The following is a 15,189-nucleotide window of genomic DNA, read 5'->3' on the forward strand; positions in this document are numbered from 1 at the left end:
CAATTTTAAAATCTTTTTTTTTTTTTAACAATTTTAAAATCTTAACAATACTAAGTGTTGGCAAGCAGGTGGGGAAGTTCATGCTTGCTACATTGTAAATCCAAAGGACCACTTCAAAGAGCATTTTTCTAATCACCAGTAAAGTTGAAAATAAGCATACTCTCTGACTCAGACATTGCAGGTTTTCATTTTATTTCAGTTCTTTGTTGATTGAATTATATCTTCAAGTAGACTTCAAGAAATGGTCTATCTCCAGAATCCTTGCTTATCTGATGCTATCTGTTGTTTGTATGTTGCCTGTATGTATCTGTTGCCTAAATGACACTGGGTATGGAATTTTTCAGTCAAGTCCCTTATCTCTTAAAACATTTAGATGTTGCTTCAGTTTTCAGATGAATGTTCCAGAGAAGAAGTCTCAAGTCAGTTTAATTCTTTTTCCCTGTGTAGGCAATTTGATCCCTTTTCCAGGAAGCCTATAGGAATATTTATGTTCAGCGGCTTCACCAGCAACATTGGTGTTAATTATTTTCTGTTATTTTTTCCCCTGAAACCCTTTAATATGTAAATTGAACTAATCATTTCAGAAATATTTCTGCCCCTGAATATATCTTTGACTTGGTTTTCCACATGTTCATTCTGTGCCTTTTTATTTCTAACATATTTCTTTGTTCTGGGACTGGATTGTTTTCTTCTCAGTTCCTTTCGTTAACATTTCCAGCTCCTTTTATTTTATTTATTTATTTATGTTTATTTTTTTTTCCTTGAGAGGGGGAGAGAGAATCTTAAGCAAGCTTCATGCCCAGCACAGAGCCCAACACAGGGCTCGATCTCACAACCCTGAGATCATGACCTGAGCGGACATCAAGAGTCAGACGCCCAACTGACTGAGCCACCCAGGTGCCCTGACATTATTTCACATTCTCCTTAATTTCCTCAAGAGTGTGAAGAATATAGTATCTAAACACTTCTTCTCCTTCCACAGTAACACGTCTTCCAATTTGGATTCTTCATCGCATTTCTTCCCTTTGGGGGGACCTACGGAGGGGAGACTAACAAATTTTTGCATAGGTCCCATTTCAGCTTGTTTTGCCTACTCACCTTTGGCTTTGCAATCCTATCCTACCTTTTAGCTTCCAAGTCATGTAGCAAATTCTCCTTGACTCCAGATCTTGTTCATCTGGGTAATATTTGAGTCTTCCCCTCGAACAGGATTTTAAGACCTCATGTTAATGGGCTGTGGTTTTGTTCTATACTTGCTTGTGGGAGCAGGAAGGGGCTGGAGAATTTGGGACTTGGGGAGATGAGATCATGGAACTTTATCACCTCTCTTTAATGAACCCTACATAACAAGTCCATTCCATTAAGTTGGGGGATGAGGGTCTGTCCTTGCAGACAAATAGTTGGGGCACTGAGGTTCTCTTGAGTTTCACTATGTTACCCTGTTCCAGGGTCATCAAGCTGGTGTATTGAGTGTGCAAGCATTGGGTGTTCTGATTTTTAGTTTCGTGTGACACGTTCTCCCTCCCACCTGTCATCCAGGGACTTTATTTGCTACTTAAACAAAAACAAAAACAAACAAATAAAATCCTCTTTCACTTTACACCCAAGGGAAAAGAGGCAAATTCTATGCACTTTTCTGAATTAGGTTCATACTATTTATCTGAGGTTAGAAGGTGGGGTTTCAAGTTAGAAGTTCTCTACATTTTATTTACATCCCCACTCTTCATACTACCAAACCTCAGTGAGGTTTTCCAGAATTTTATCTGCCTACTGATTGCCTCACTGTGTTTCTCTCTTGAGAGAGAAAGTCAGGAGTCTGTTTCCTGCATCACCTTTTAATTTGATAAAATTTGTGTTATATTGGATGATATTCTTAAAGTTTGTAGAATAAGATAGACACCCTTGTATGGTTGTAGCATCAATCATATAACCTTTGCTCTTTTCACTTCATTTTTTGTATTTGGCTTAATTTAGGGGAGGAAAGTTCTGTGGTGGTCCTGCATTTTGACTATCATTTAAAGATCTTTCCAAGTTCATATTGTATATATCTTCTCGGTTTCGAATGCATTGGGTTAAGTACAGAAGATTATTTGCATTGAAGTTTTCTAATGGTAAATTGTGCCCTCAAATTCTTATTTGAATGTTTTCACCTGGTCTTCTTTAAAAAAATCTTTTGTGGCCATCATTGCTATTTCTATATACTTATTCTTATAAGCAGCCCACAGCCCAGAAGAAGACGGAGGATAGGATTTTGTAAACAAAATACATTTGATTATTTTCAACCCTTGAGGGAAGGAGTAACTACAACAACAACATAATTAGAGCAGACAATTCTATTTAGGTTAGTGAGTCGCATTTTCCTAAAGGTTATCTGTCCATTTTTAGCTTACCTTTAATATCAATAAGAAGAGTGTGAAGAAATGTAATTACTTCCAAGATATTCTTTTTATTTTATTTTATTTTTTTAACTAGGCTCCACACCCAGCATGGAGCCCAACATGGGGCTTGAACTCATGACCTTGAGATCAAGACCCGAGCTGAGATCAAGAGTCAGACACTCAACCAACTGAGCCACTGAGACACCCCTAAGTTATCCTTAAATTAGGTTTCCAGAGAGTGATTTTTGTTGTTGTTGTTGTTGTTTTACAATATCTTCTACTTAAATATACCCAACTTATGTCCATACACAAAAAGGTCACTTGGGGATTTATATTAATAGTCTTACACTAACATTTCAATAGGAAAATCAGAAAATGGCACTGACAAGCCACTTAATGGAAAAAATACAAATGACCATTAAAAATAACATTCTCCTTGGGGCGCCTGAGTGGCTCAGTCGTTAAGCGTCTGCCTTCAGCTCAGGTCATGATCTCAGGGTCCTGGGATCTAGTCCCGCGTCAGGCTCCCTGCTCAGCGGGATGCCTGTTTCTCCCTCTCCCACTCCCCCTGCTTGTGTTCCCTCTCTCGCTCTGTCTCTCTCTGTCAAATAAATAAATAAAATCTTTAAAAAAAAATAACATTCACCTCATTAGTTACCAAATGCATTTAAATGAAAAAAAAACCCATTATTTCTTATCAAATTCACAAAGATAAAAAATAATTTTATTCTAAGTGTTGAGAAGAGTATAATGAGATACACTGATATAAATAAAAATGAATACAACCTTGGTGGAATGTAATTTGAAAATTCTTAGGCAGAAAAATTTGAAGTTTTAGCCCTGACCTACACATTCTACTGCCAAGAAACTATCCCAAGGAAATGATCAGAGAAGAATATAAGTATTTATGTACAAGAATATTCATTGCACTATTACTTATAAGAAGAAAAAAAATTGAAAGCAACTTAATGTCAAGTACTAAGGGAATATCTAAATAAATTGTATGACTTAAGATGAAATATTTCAGCAATCATTAAAACTGTGTTTTGGAAGAATTTTAGCAGCATGGGAAAAGTACAAAATGTAACATTAAGTGAAAGAAGCAGACTATTCTTCTTATGCTAAATAGCAATATATTATACACATAAAATAAATCTGGAAAGAAGTACACCAAAATATCATCGGCGATTCTATCTGGGTAATGAGATAATAGATAATCTTTATCTTATTCTTTAAATTTCATTATACTTTCCAAATGTTCTTTAATGAGCATGTATTATTTTATAATCAAGTAGATTTTAAAAATATATTATATTTATATATGCCATACATGATATCTCTATAACCACATTATGTCCTCAGCAGGACAGGATCATATTATATATACCCTTACAATGACATAGAAGGTCTTTCATGATATGTTCCCTACTTACCTCATTTTATTTTTTACTCTTCTCAGATCTTTCCACTTCATTTTAGTCATGCTGAACTACTCACAATCTCTCTGAATGTGTTTATCTACAGATGCTGGGTTTTTTGTTTTTTTGTTGTTTTTTTTCCTGGAATGCCGTGGGCTTGATTTCAGGAGCAGAGACATTCATTCTTTTGGAGGAGAGACTTGTAAGAACAAGACAGGGCCTAAGGTCTGGGAGATTCTGGGGTATCAGGCAAAACACCAAGACAGAAACTCAGGTAGAGAAACAAGGTGGAACCCCAATCAACAGAATCAAGACACCAAGAATCACACTAACTTCGTAAACCATAGATGCACTGAAGATTTCTGTGAATCCTGGCTAGAGCTACTTCATGCGGAGTCCGTAACACCCGTTAAAAAACTTCGGTCCTGCTGCCTAAGAAGTAGCAATATTTTCATTTAAAAACAACATCTAAATAAACAAGCAAACAAACAATCAAATAAATGAATAAATACACAATCAAATTCTAAAGGTACATTAAAAAACTGACAATTATCACATTATTGTTTATCTTCATGAGAAGGAATGATGAGGAATTATATCCTTAATCCTTAATGAATAATCATGTAGGTCAACCTCTGGCAAGTTTCACCTAAATATGAGCTTCTCAACCTTTTTCACATTGTGGAGCACATATAAAATGGCACTTATATGACACTCAGGGGTATATCCGTGAGGACGCTTGTGGACAAAGCTGATCTGTCTTGGGTCTCTGTGGGCCCCAGGCCCTGCCCAGCTCCCCTTAAGGCTGAAATGATCACTATCTCTACACACCTAAGACACATTCCCTGCACACCAGCTCTGATCTACATCATTCCAAGCAGAGGCACATCTAGTCTGTTTGGAAATGTCCCCAGGAAAAGAGTTTTTACCCCTCTTCCCCAGGTAAACTTTTCCCTCGGATTTCGCCATGTGAATACCAGCCAGAGATCCCTTATTTTAAGCCACATGCTAACCTAGCTCATTTTAAGGACTTTATTTTAGGTGTTTGGCCATGATCACATGCTTTAAAAAGCAATCTCCTGTCACTTTCTTTTGTGTAACACCCTCATGTAATGCATGTCTTACATATGGGGACCAGACTATCACTTGCATTTTCACAGATTGCTTAAGTAAGTATTTTTTCAATAAGGAGTCAGCAAAATTCTAGAGCTAGATACAGAAGTAAATCAGTTAGAATCAGCCAACAGTTATTTTCCTTCATTTGTGTTTGACCCTATCATAGATCCTTGGGGAGGGAATAAGGAACAAAAGAAAGAAAAGCCATGACAAGTTTGTGTGGACCACTGTCCTCTGGTGCTTTATTATTCATTAAAAACAGACTTGTTTCCCCCTTTCTTATCCTCTGCTGAAGGACTAGCCCTAAGTGTCCTGCTTAATTTTGGCGATTGTATTTCAAAGGAATAATGGATATGGTCAAAGGCATTTATCTGGGAGCACTGATAATCTGCTTATTTTTAGGGGAATAATATAATGCTATATGTTACAAACCCCTTGGGTTTCATTTTTTTCCACCAAGAATAGGAATATGATCAAGTATTTTTGACTTTTTAAAATTGCCATTTACCTGAACTAGTTCCTACCATGAGTGGTTAATGGGAAGGAGTGGTAGTCTAGACTTAGGTTTGCTGTTTTTTTCTGTTCCTCTTCTCTCCACCCACCACCCCACCCCCCCCATTCTCCAGTGTAGAAGTGTCTGTGCTTAAAGCTGTGTAATCATGTGTTTTTTTTCCTGCCGCCAAATACTTCCTTAAAATTATACATATGTCCCTACTAGAAAGTAGTGGTACTGTTCCTTGCTTAGTACCTGTTTTCTTGATAAAGAATACTCAGTCCTAACAGTGACAGTGCCAGCAATATGGAAGAATTTCAAAAAGAGGATTTAGGTAAATGACCTCCTCCAGGCACCCTGAAGGACATCTAGACCTAGGAGAAACAAAGCTTTCTCATCATAACTTTTTAACAGAAACCAATGATTATATGGGATCTGTATTTTTTTTTCAGTGCATATAAACTGTGTTATTTGCCACAGGTTTATAGAAGGGGATGTGTGGGCAGGCTTTTATGAAGCTGTTTTCTTTCATCTTAGTCAACAGGCTTACAGTTTGGTTACCTGCCAACGGATCAGAGGTGGGGCCTTGTGTTATGGCTTTATAGGGCAATCGGCTCGGTTTTCTAGCCTGTGTGGACAGCTGAAAGCAAGGCCAGCCCACAGCCTAGTCAGCCATGTTTTTCTTATTTTAAAAATAGCTAAAGTATACCCAGTGACTTTATTCCTAGTTATTTAGCCAAGAAAAATGAAAACACATACCCACATAAAAGCTTGTGCACAAATGTGAATACCATTATTCATAGTAGCCAAAAGAGGAAAGCAATCCAAATGTTCATCAGCTGATGGTATATCCATACAATAGAATATTATTCCACAATAAAGAGCAATGAAGTACATACTACAACATGGATGTGTCTCAAAAAACATTTTGCTAAGTGCAAGAAGCCAGTCACAAAACACCATGTCGCCATTAATATGAAATGTTCAGAATAGGCAAAATCTATAAAGACAGAAGTAGATTAGGTTGCCACAGCTGGGAGGAGGGGGAGGTCAGGAAAAAGGGGAAATGACTATTAATAGGTATGGGGTTTCTTTTGGGGGAGATAAAAATGTTTTAAAGTTGGTTGTGGTGATGTTTGCACAACTCTGCCAATACATTGAGAACCACTGAACTGTACACTTTAAATAGATTAATTGTAATGTGGATTATATCTCAATAAAGCTGTTATTATAATAATAGTTCAATTATAACTCTCTACCCAGTAAGAGTGGGTGGGGAATAGTGACTTCCTTCCAAAGAGTGTAGTATAGAAAGAGGGGGAGAAAGAGTCACTTCATGGTGGAGAAAGCCGACAAACACCATATCAGCCAGGTGATCACGTTTGACATGTTGAGAATGCCACTTTACCTCCATGGTCTTTCTCCCCAAAACCCATAACTCTAGTCTAAACATGAATAACACATCAGACAAATCCCAACTGAGACACATTCTACAAAATACCTGACTTGTATGCTTCAGAACTGTCAAGGTCATCAAAAACGAAGAAAGTCTGAGAAACTGTTAGAACCAAGGAGACATGAGGACTGAATGTAATGTGGTGTCCTGAGTAGGCTCTTAGAAGAGAAAAGGGAAATTAGGTAAAAACTAAGGAAATGTGAATGAAGTATAGATTTTAATAATAATAGATCAATATTGGTCCATTAATTGTGACAAAGTTACCATACTAATGTAATATGATAATAACAGAGGAAACTGGGTGTTACCTAGCTTCCCTGAGCCTCAGTTTCTCATCTCTATAGTGGGGATAATAATACTGCCTACCTCATTGGTCTTGGGGATTTAAATGATTGAAGCCTTTTGATATATAATGTTTCAACAGTGCCTCACAAATGCTTAAGTGCTCAAAAAGTGCTAGGCATTATTACTACTACAGTTACCCACATTTTTTTTTCAGGTATTTTATTTTAAAATGAGACAGTGACTAAGGAAAAAGTCTACCTAGTGCAAATGTAATTTTGTAAGAGGTTCAGAAATGTTGCCCTTTTTACAATGTTTATTAAGTAAATAAGTGCCTGTTTCAGAGGCAGGTGATAAGGAATTGAATATGTAGGTACATTTTTCTCCTTCAACCATCTACATTTGAGATGGACTGGGAAGGAAGTGAAAGAAGATATATACTCAAGGGGGAAAATATGAAGTTAATACATTATTTTGAACTCAGAATTAGTGGGGGACAAATAAATAAGAAATGTACTATTCCCTCCCGTAGAGCCTCATGCCAGAACAAGTAAATAGCAAAATTGACTTTAATTACAGTTTTTTCACTGTTACTCACCTTTATCTGATGGTCGTCCTCAGCGGCAGTAAAATCTCCATGGGAAACTGCACAAGAAGTCCTAAATACGACTAGTCCTGAAACAAAAAATACCTGGCCACAAATATTACATATATATATAAAAGGTCAATCCCAAATAAGAATGCCCAGATAAACAACAGATAAATAAAAATACTTTTTTAGTATACATATGTCTCAAATATTGCATAAGAATACTTCATACTAGACAAGTATTCATTGTTTATCTGAAATTTAAATTTAACCAGTGTCCTGTATTTTTATTTGCTAAATCTGGCAACTCTACCCAAGGATAAGTATGCTCTTCAATGTTTATGATATTTTCTTTCTAAAATTATCCTAAGAAACTTAGGAAGATGAATAGCAGCCCCTTTGCATCCCTCATGCATGTTCTAAGCAGCAATTCTGTTAGCCGTAGTAAGAATGCTTTCTTTCTATCAAAGGTCACTGACTCGTAGGAAAAAAAAAGAATTAGAAGTTACAGCAATTCTATCTTTAAAGAAATAGCAATTTATCAAATCAGCAGCTCCCTCATCTAAAGTCAAGAAAAAAAATGGAGAAAATGTGAATACACACAAGAGAAACAAAGAGGGAGACGAGCAGACAGAGAGACAGAGGGAGGGTGCAGACAGCACAGAAAGAGAAAGACCAAGGCAACAGGCAGAGGAGGGAAAAGGGGAGGGAGAAGGCATCATAGCTCAGAGATGGGTCAGGGGAGGCTCAGGGCTTAGGGAGCCTGCGGGCTTCAGTGGGCAGCAGGGCAGAGGGGCCGGGAGGCGAGGTTACAGGAGCCTGACCGCCGACCTGAGGACCAGATGCGCGCACACTGAGGGGTGGACATGAAGTGATCCTGCCTAGGCTGCTGCCAAGAAATCTGCTTTCTGCTTTCGACTCAGAGACTGTTGGCCGTGAAGAAAGGAAGGAAGGAAAGCAGTGGGAGAGGAAAGGAGGGAGAAGAGGAGAAAAGGAGGAAGAAGAGGTGCCCAGCTTTCTCTTTAGTTATATGTAATGTTTTATCTACCTTGGCACAAGAGAGACTTTTTTTTCTAAAAAAATGGGTCATCTCAAGTTTGGCTTGGAATTAAATCTGTCTCTGTCTCTGTCTCTCATACACACATGCACACACATGCACACACACCCCATGATTACACTCCACATGTTTGACCCTGACTCAGTTCAGCTTCATGTTCAGCATCCTTGAACTTGGCCAAGTGGCAAAGGTGAGGAAGGACTGAGTCACCAAAGATAAAGTATAATTTAAGTAACCCATCTATAAATCATAAAGATTTAGTTGTACATTAAATTGTTACCAGGCCTAAAGAGTCAGACTTTGAGAAAAGATTTTGAGCTGCGAAATTTTGGAACTTTCAAAAAAATGAAAAAGGATATAATAGCATTTTAGTACTGAGGATGGGGAAATTAATTTCTATCACGTGTACCTTTTTAAAAGCACATGGATATGGGCGCATGGGTGGCTCAGTTGTTGGGCATCTGCCTTCGGCTCGGGTCATAATCCCAGGGTCCTGTGATGGAGTCCTGCATCAGGCTCCTTGCTCAGCGGGAAGCCTGCTTCTCCCTCTCCCACTCCCCCTGCTTGTGTTCCCTCTCTCGCTGTCTCTCTCTGTGTCAAATAAATAAAATCTTTTAAAAAATTGAAAAATTAAAAAAAAAAGCACATGGATATGGATATTTTAGAGAAAAACTTCCTTACGTATCATCACAAGAAAACATAAATGCGATCTTGGTTAAAACACGGACATGTCAAAACTCTCATATGTGCCCCAGTTGTCTGAAGAGAAAATGCCTAAAATCAAGAAGCAAGGATGGTAAGAGGAGTGTTTGGGGTTGTTTAATTTAGAAGGAAGGCTGGATAATAGCCAATAAATTTCTTGGCTTTAAATAAGACCCTGGTGACATGTTTCATTTTGATTTCTGAGATTAATTAATTATGGGAAAAACCTTAGAATTTATTTAAAGGGTCACATGGGAAAAGTCATACGCCAGTTAGAAGGGTTTGGTCTGAGATTGAGGAGTTCCAAGATAGGATGACTGGCATGTGGAAAATTACTAAGAAACAAATAATGGCTAATGTTCTTGTTTTCCAATTAAAAGGAAGAATTATTTTTGATACCGCCATAGAGATCATTAAAACTTTTACAAACTATTTTGGGAAAGAACTTGGTGTACAGCAAGCCCAGGAAACTTTCCTGAATTTTCAATGTTGTATCTCCAGTATCTAGTATAATGCTGAGCATGTATATATATCACAATAGATTTTATCACCAAACCCTTAAATGGAAGACAGCAAATTTAAGAGCAGCTTCCAATTCTGATAAATGGAGAAACTGGAAGATTAATAAAATGGTTCAATGAAGAAAGAAATACAGATCATTACTAGTTTGGAACTGGTTTTGTCAATATAGGTTTCTTAAGCATTTGCCAAGATAGCTGCAAAAAACTACTATGAAAATGAGTGCAGCCAAACATCAGACTTTAAAGAAACCTACCATAGCTCTGTTGAAATTCAAAATGCAAAGATGACGATTTAATTTTGGTCTGTCTTTATCTGTGTCTGAGAACAGTTCCACATGCTTCATTTGCTTTTCGATTTTTGTTGTAAGCTATAGAATAGTCAACAGATTTTTCTACCATGAAATGCACCCAAAAGGCAAACACACACACACACACACACACACACACACACATTTTTTAAAGGAAAAATATAAGACATGAGCAAAAGATCTCATCTAGAAGCTAAATTTTAGCTCATCTCCTCATTCCTCTCTCCTGGTTAGTCTGAGGTTTTCTGCAAAATAATAAAAATAATGGCAATGTCACATGTCTGGTCACATATTCATTCTTCTTTTTCAACTTCCCTCTTTATCTCATGCCTCTCCTCTGTCAGAATTCTTTTACAACTTCTGAGTATTTTTTAAAAGTTTTACTAATAGTGTGTTCTCAAAAGTCATGTTAATAGCCTGTTCCCTTTATTAATTACTACTTTTGCTGGAAAAATCTTTAGCCATGATTTAATTATTTTTTTTTGTACCAGACATCCCTTGCCCAATCTGCCTGAAACTCCAGATTTTGCAGCTTTCCACATACATTGCTTCATATTTTCCAATGAAAAAGATCACATTTTTAGAATCACCATTATGTGAATGTTACTCTTCTTACAGAAAATTCTGCAGAAGTTTAATTCATCCCTACCAAGAGCATCAGTTTAGGTAAGCAAATCCTCAAATATACAATGTCTTCTATTTGGCACAAGGAGTAGTTTTGAGGAAAAATAATTAATCAAATAATTCTCAAAACTTACAGAGTAAAGAGCTATAGTTTCATCAAAAATCACCAAGTTTTCAGTTAGAGCAAAGCACTGAGTTATTTTCTACAGTATCTACTCTTCCACTTAAAGCTGCTCAGTGTAGTAAAACTCTGAAAAATACCTTCTTGCTAATCGTATCCCACGATTTTATCATATCCATGCCAAGAGTAAAACTTTCACTTTTGTGCATCGTAAGGAGTGGACTTGAATTCTTCTTCCTAATTTAGGAAGACTATTTATTCAGTAGCTATATTTTTTTGGCCCTGCATTGGGATACAGGTGCAGTTCCTTTCTAGATTTCACATTGTCTGGAATGTTCCATGTTTTGATCCAAAATATACTCTATGTTCCACAAATGAGAGGAAGAGTTTAGAAGCCTGGATTCTTTTACAAAAGTACTTTTTTTTTCCTCTTTGAAAAAATTCAGTGTTTTACATATTTTATTCACACTTTCATGATCAGATTATCTTCCCCATGTTTTACTATTTTTCTCACCGTAAAAATGATACATGAAAAAAATACATGAATTTCTGAAAAATTCAGAAAATATCAAGAAAAGAAAGATTACGAGTATTCCATTAGGCCTATCAACAATTTGGAGTATCTGTCTTCAAGTTGTTAGTCAATTTTAAATTTTATGGAAGTTTTGCATCTGCCTTTTTAAATAATATATTGCACACCCTCCATTTTCAACACCCTAGGTTGGAAAGCCAGTTTTGTTAATTACTATTTCTCCTCAAAAACAGCCCAGGATTTGATGATGTGACATTGGGTGGGGGAGGGGGAATTCAGAAATAAAAATCTCTGCTGGAATATAACAGAGGGAAGAGTGTCAAAGGGAGTCAGCATAAAGACAATTTGTGCCCTAAATATGTAACACAAAGCTTAAATTGCTTTGAATTTCTGCAGATTATTGAAGTTACTTAAATAAATTTCACCTGACTAGCGCTTTAAATCCTTTCCAGGATTTTTTTGTCTGAAAGGTTAATTAGGGGCTTGCAAGTGTTGAGAAAAGTATCAGGGTATAAGACATGTTCACTGGTAACAGTCTTTTAGGTTGAGATAATGAGTTATAACTCTTAAATATTCTCCAAATACCTTTGTGGTTTGAATAAAATCATGACAAATAAACTCTTTCCCTCAAAATACAGTAATAAACTAATAGTAATTAAGGCCTGAGATATTATAAAAGCATTGCCTTTTATCATATGATGCAGCTAGGGTCTCCAAGCTATTGTGTTTCAATATTTAATTAATCATTTCTGAAGACAGACGTTTCCCTTTTTTTCAAAATTAAACAAACAAACACATAAGATCTTATTTAAGATTTCGATTGGGTGACATATTACAGGATCTCAGGTTTGTTATTTTTTTCTAAGCAATCCTCATTTTGGATGGGTGCTGAGCTAACATGTTTATGACTTCCATTGCCTTGCAAAATCGTATGTTTTTATTTGGTGTTGTTTTTGACAATCAGTCCCCTGCCTGATGGCCTGGGTGACTTAAATTTAGACATTTTCTTCACAGTTTTCAATTACATCTATCAGAATGACAGCACATGTCACCCTTCGTTGCTTTTGTCCACTAAACATTAGCTAATTCTTTAAACTGGGAATTTTTTGCAAGGATCTAGAAAAAGAGAGAACGGGATATCCGTTGCCAAACATAATGGAATAAATTATAATCATATTTTTGTAAGTAACTTGTAGATATGTGCTGCAATTTCCTAATAAATGTTACTTGATTTCTGCGGCAATTCACTTCAGAAATTACACTCTCTCCCACAATACAAAAAAGTAATGTCACAAAGGTGAATTCTAAGATACACATTGACAATAAAGGGCCGTAAGCACACAGTGGGCAAAAGTCCTAGCAAACTTGAAAAATATTTAACTGAACAATAATGGAGCAATGCCAAATGCTAAAAGTCACCAAAGGTAATTTTAATTGTTGTAGGTATAATGGTGCTCAATGACAGCTGTTTTGGAACAAAAAGGTTATTTCCTGCAAATTTCAGTAAGTTTTCTCCTAAAATAAACTCTCATTGATTGTTAAAATTACCAATTGTCCTTAATGGCAAATAGACACCAATGTTGGCTAATAACTCTGAGTATGGAGTCATTCCTACATGTTGATTTGTAAACACTATCTGGAGGAAAAATTAAAAAGACATAATGTAGCCCAGTGTTATTTCTCCCTATGGAGATATTACAGGGCTCTTATGTAAGAGAAGTAGTTGAAAAAAATATCTCAAGCAAAAAGTCCTTACGAACTGAATGTTGCAACTTTCCCAGTAAGCACAGCTTCCTCTCTCCTTTCCCCTCTTTTTTTGGAAATGACAAGAATAAGCTTTTTTAAAACCTAAATTTTGCTAAATTAAAAGTAAAAAATCTTAGTTATTTAACAAAAGAGACACACTTATTGGCAAATAAAAATGTGTTTTGTGTGTTGGCCTAATAGCACTAGGATAAACTACTTTAGATATTGTGTTTATTTATACATTAACAGTCTATTTTTAACTTTATTTTGACCCCCAAGATTATAATTTTATACATTATGCCTAATGGTCCAATGTTATTTCTTGGCCTTATAAATTTTTAAAATCTGACAACTACTTGAGAAAAAGTAATGTGGGGAAATACAAAGATAAAGAGGGAACAGTTCTTTTTCTTGAATCCAGAAACATGGTCATTTAGCTCATTTACTATTAATTCATTATATTGCTCCAACTTTTCTAATTAAGAAAAATAATAGGTATTCATTATTTTTAAAATTGAAAAGTTCAGAAAAAGATAAAGAATACAAATCACCTTGAATGGGGCTCCTGGGTGGCTCAGTTGTTAAGCGTCCACCTTTGGCTCAGGTCATGATCTCAGTGTCCTGGGATCGAGCCCCGCATCAGGCTCCCTGCTCACCGGGGAGCCTGCTTCTCCCTCTCCCACTCCCCCTGCTCATGTTCCCTCTCTCGCTGTCTCTCTCTCTCTGTCAAATAAATAAATAAAATCTTTAAAAAAAAAATGCTTAAAAAAAAACCACCTTGAATACATCTCGCCACCCAGAGATAACCACTGTTAAAAAATAAACTTATTTTTCCTCTGCATTTTTCTATGCGTGTGTACATACAGATATATTTTTAAACAAGATATAGAGACCTTCTTGGGTTTTTTTTTTTTGTTTGGTTGGTGTGGTTTGATTTGGCGGGGAGGGGCAGAGGAAGAGGGAGAGAGAGAGAGTCTTAAGCAGGCTCCACACCCAGCCCAGCTTGGAGCCTGACATGGGGTTCCATCTCACGACCTTGAGATCATGACCTGAGCCAAAACCAAGAGTCAGACGCTTAACCCACTGAGCCACCCAGGCGCCCCACATCTTGTTTTTTAAAAAGATTTTAGTTATCAGTTTATGAAATTTAAAAAAACAACAACAACCTCCCATTGTCCTTAGCATTCCCATTATCCTTAGATATTTAAGATTTTTATTTTATTTTATTTTATTTCATTTTGTTTCTGCCTGTGGGGTCCACAGCATTCAATTATATATTCTTGTGAGGTAGTATTCCAGTATTTTCTACTTAAGTCTTCCTTTTAAGAACACTTGGTTTTTAGCAAAATATTTATGTAAGGCATTCATGTCAAAATAATGCATTAAATCTATGTTTTTAAAAGATTAAAAAGAGAAAATTTCTATGAGGCTTAGTGTCGAACAAGAAATTAAACATGGAAGTGATTTAATACAATCACTAGTGTTTGCCAATCAAAAGTTTTAGAAATTAATTGTTTTGTTTCACTCTCTTTTGTAGGATACATTTAAAAATGTATTCGGTAGTAATACAACACTGACTATCAAAAGAATAGATCTGTGTGTTCTGACATGAAAAGACCTTAATAAGTGAAAAATTCATGGAAAAAAATGTATTTTAAATAATTTCTGCCAAACAGCTGTAAAAGAGCCTGTGCTAAACTACATAAGTCCTTCCAAACATATGAAAATGCATAGAGAAGAAATTAGTGAGAAACGCCTCAATCCGGGAAGGGAAGTGGAAGTGAGGAGGTAGTAAGGGGGAACTCTTAGAACATATTCTAGATTTTTCTGTATTCCTTTAAAAAAA

General features: G+C 36.3%; 1 long non-coding RNA gene across 3 annotated transcripts in view; it reads right to left on the bottom strand.

Moving 5' to 3' along the window:
- Window positions 1-15,189, bottom strand: part of LOC115941194 (uncharacterized) — a 38,461-nt gene that overhangs the window by 5,145 nt on the left and 18,127 nt on the right. For 2 of the 3 annotated variants that reach the window (XR_014145959.1, XR_014145956.1), the window contains exons 3-5: window positions 7,742-7,834; window positions 4,130-4,228; window positions 3,812-4,033 (exon numbers count right to left, since the gene is read on the bottom strand). This is a non-coding gene — a long non-coding RNA (uncharacterized LOC115941194). Of the gene's footprint in view, window positions 1-3,811; window positions 4,034-4,129; window positions 4,265-7,741; window positions 7,835-15,189 lie in introns of all 3 variants that reach the window. The other variant, XR_014145958.1, reaches the window with a different exon arrangement.

This window comes from Leptonychotes weddellii, chromosome 1 (assembly GCF_054177405.1).
Source record: "Leptonychotes weddellii isolate Sample4059 chromosome 1, ASM5417740v2, whole genome shotgun sequence".
Classification (NCBI taxonomy): domain Eukaryota; kingdom Metazoa; phylum Chordata; class Mammalia; order Carnivora; family Phocidae; genus Leptonychotes; species Leptonychotes weddellii.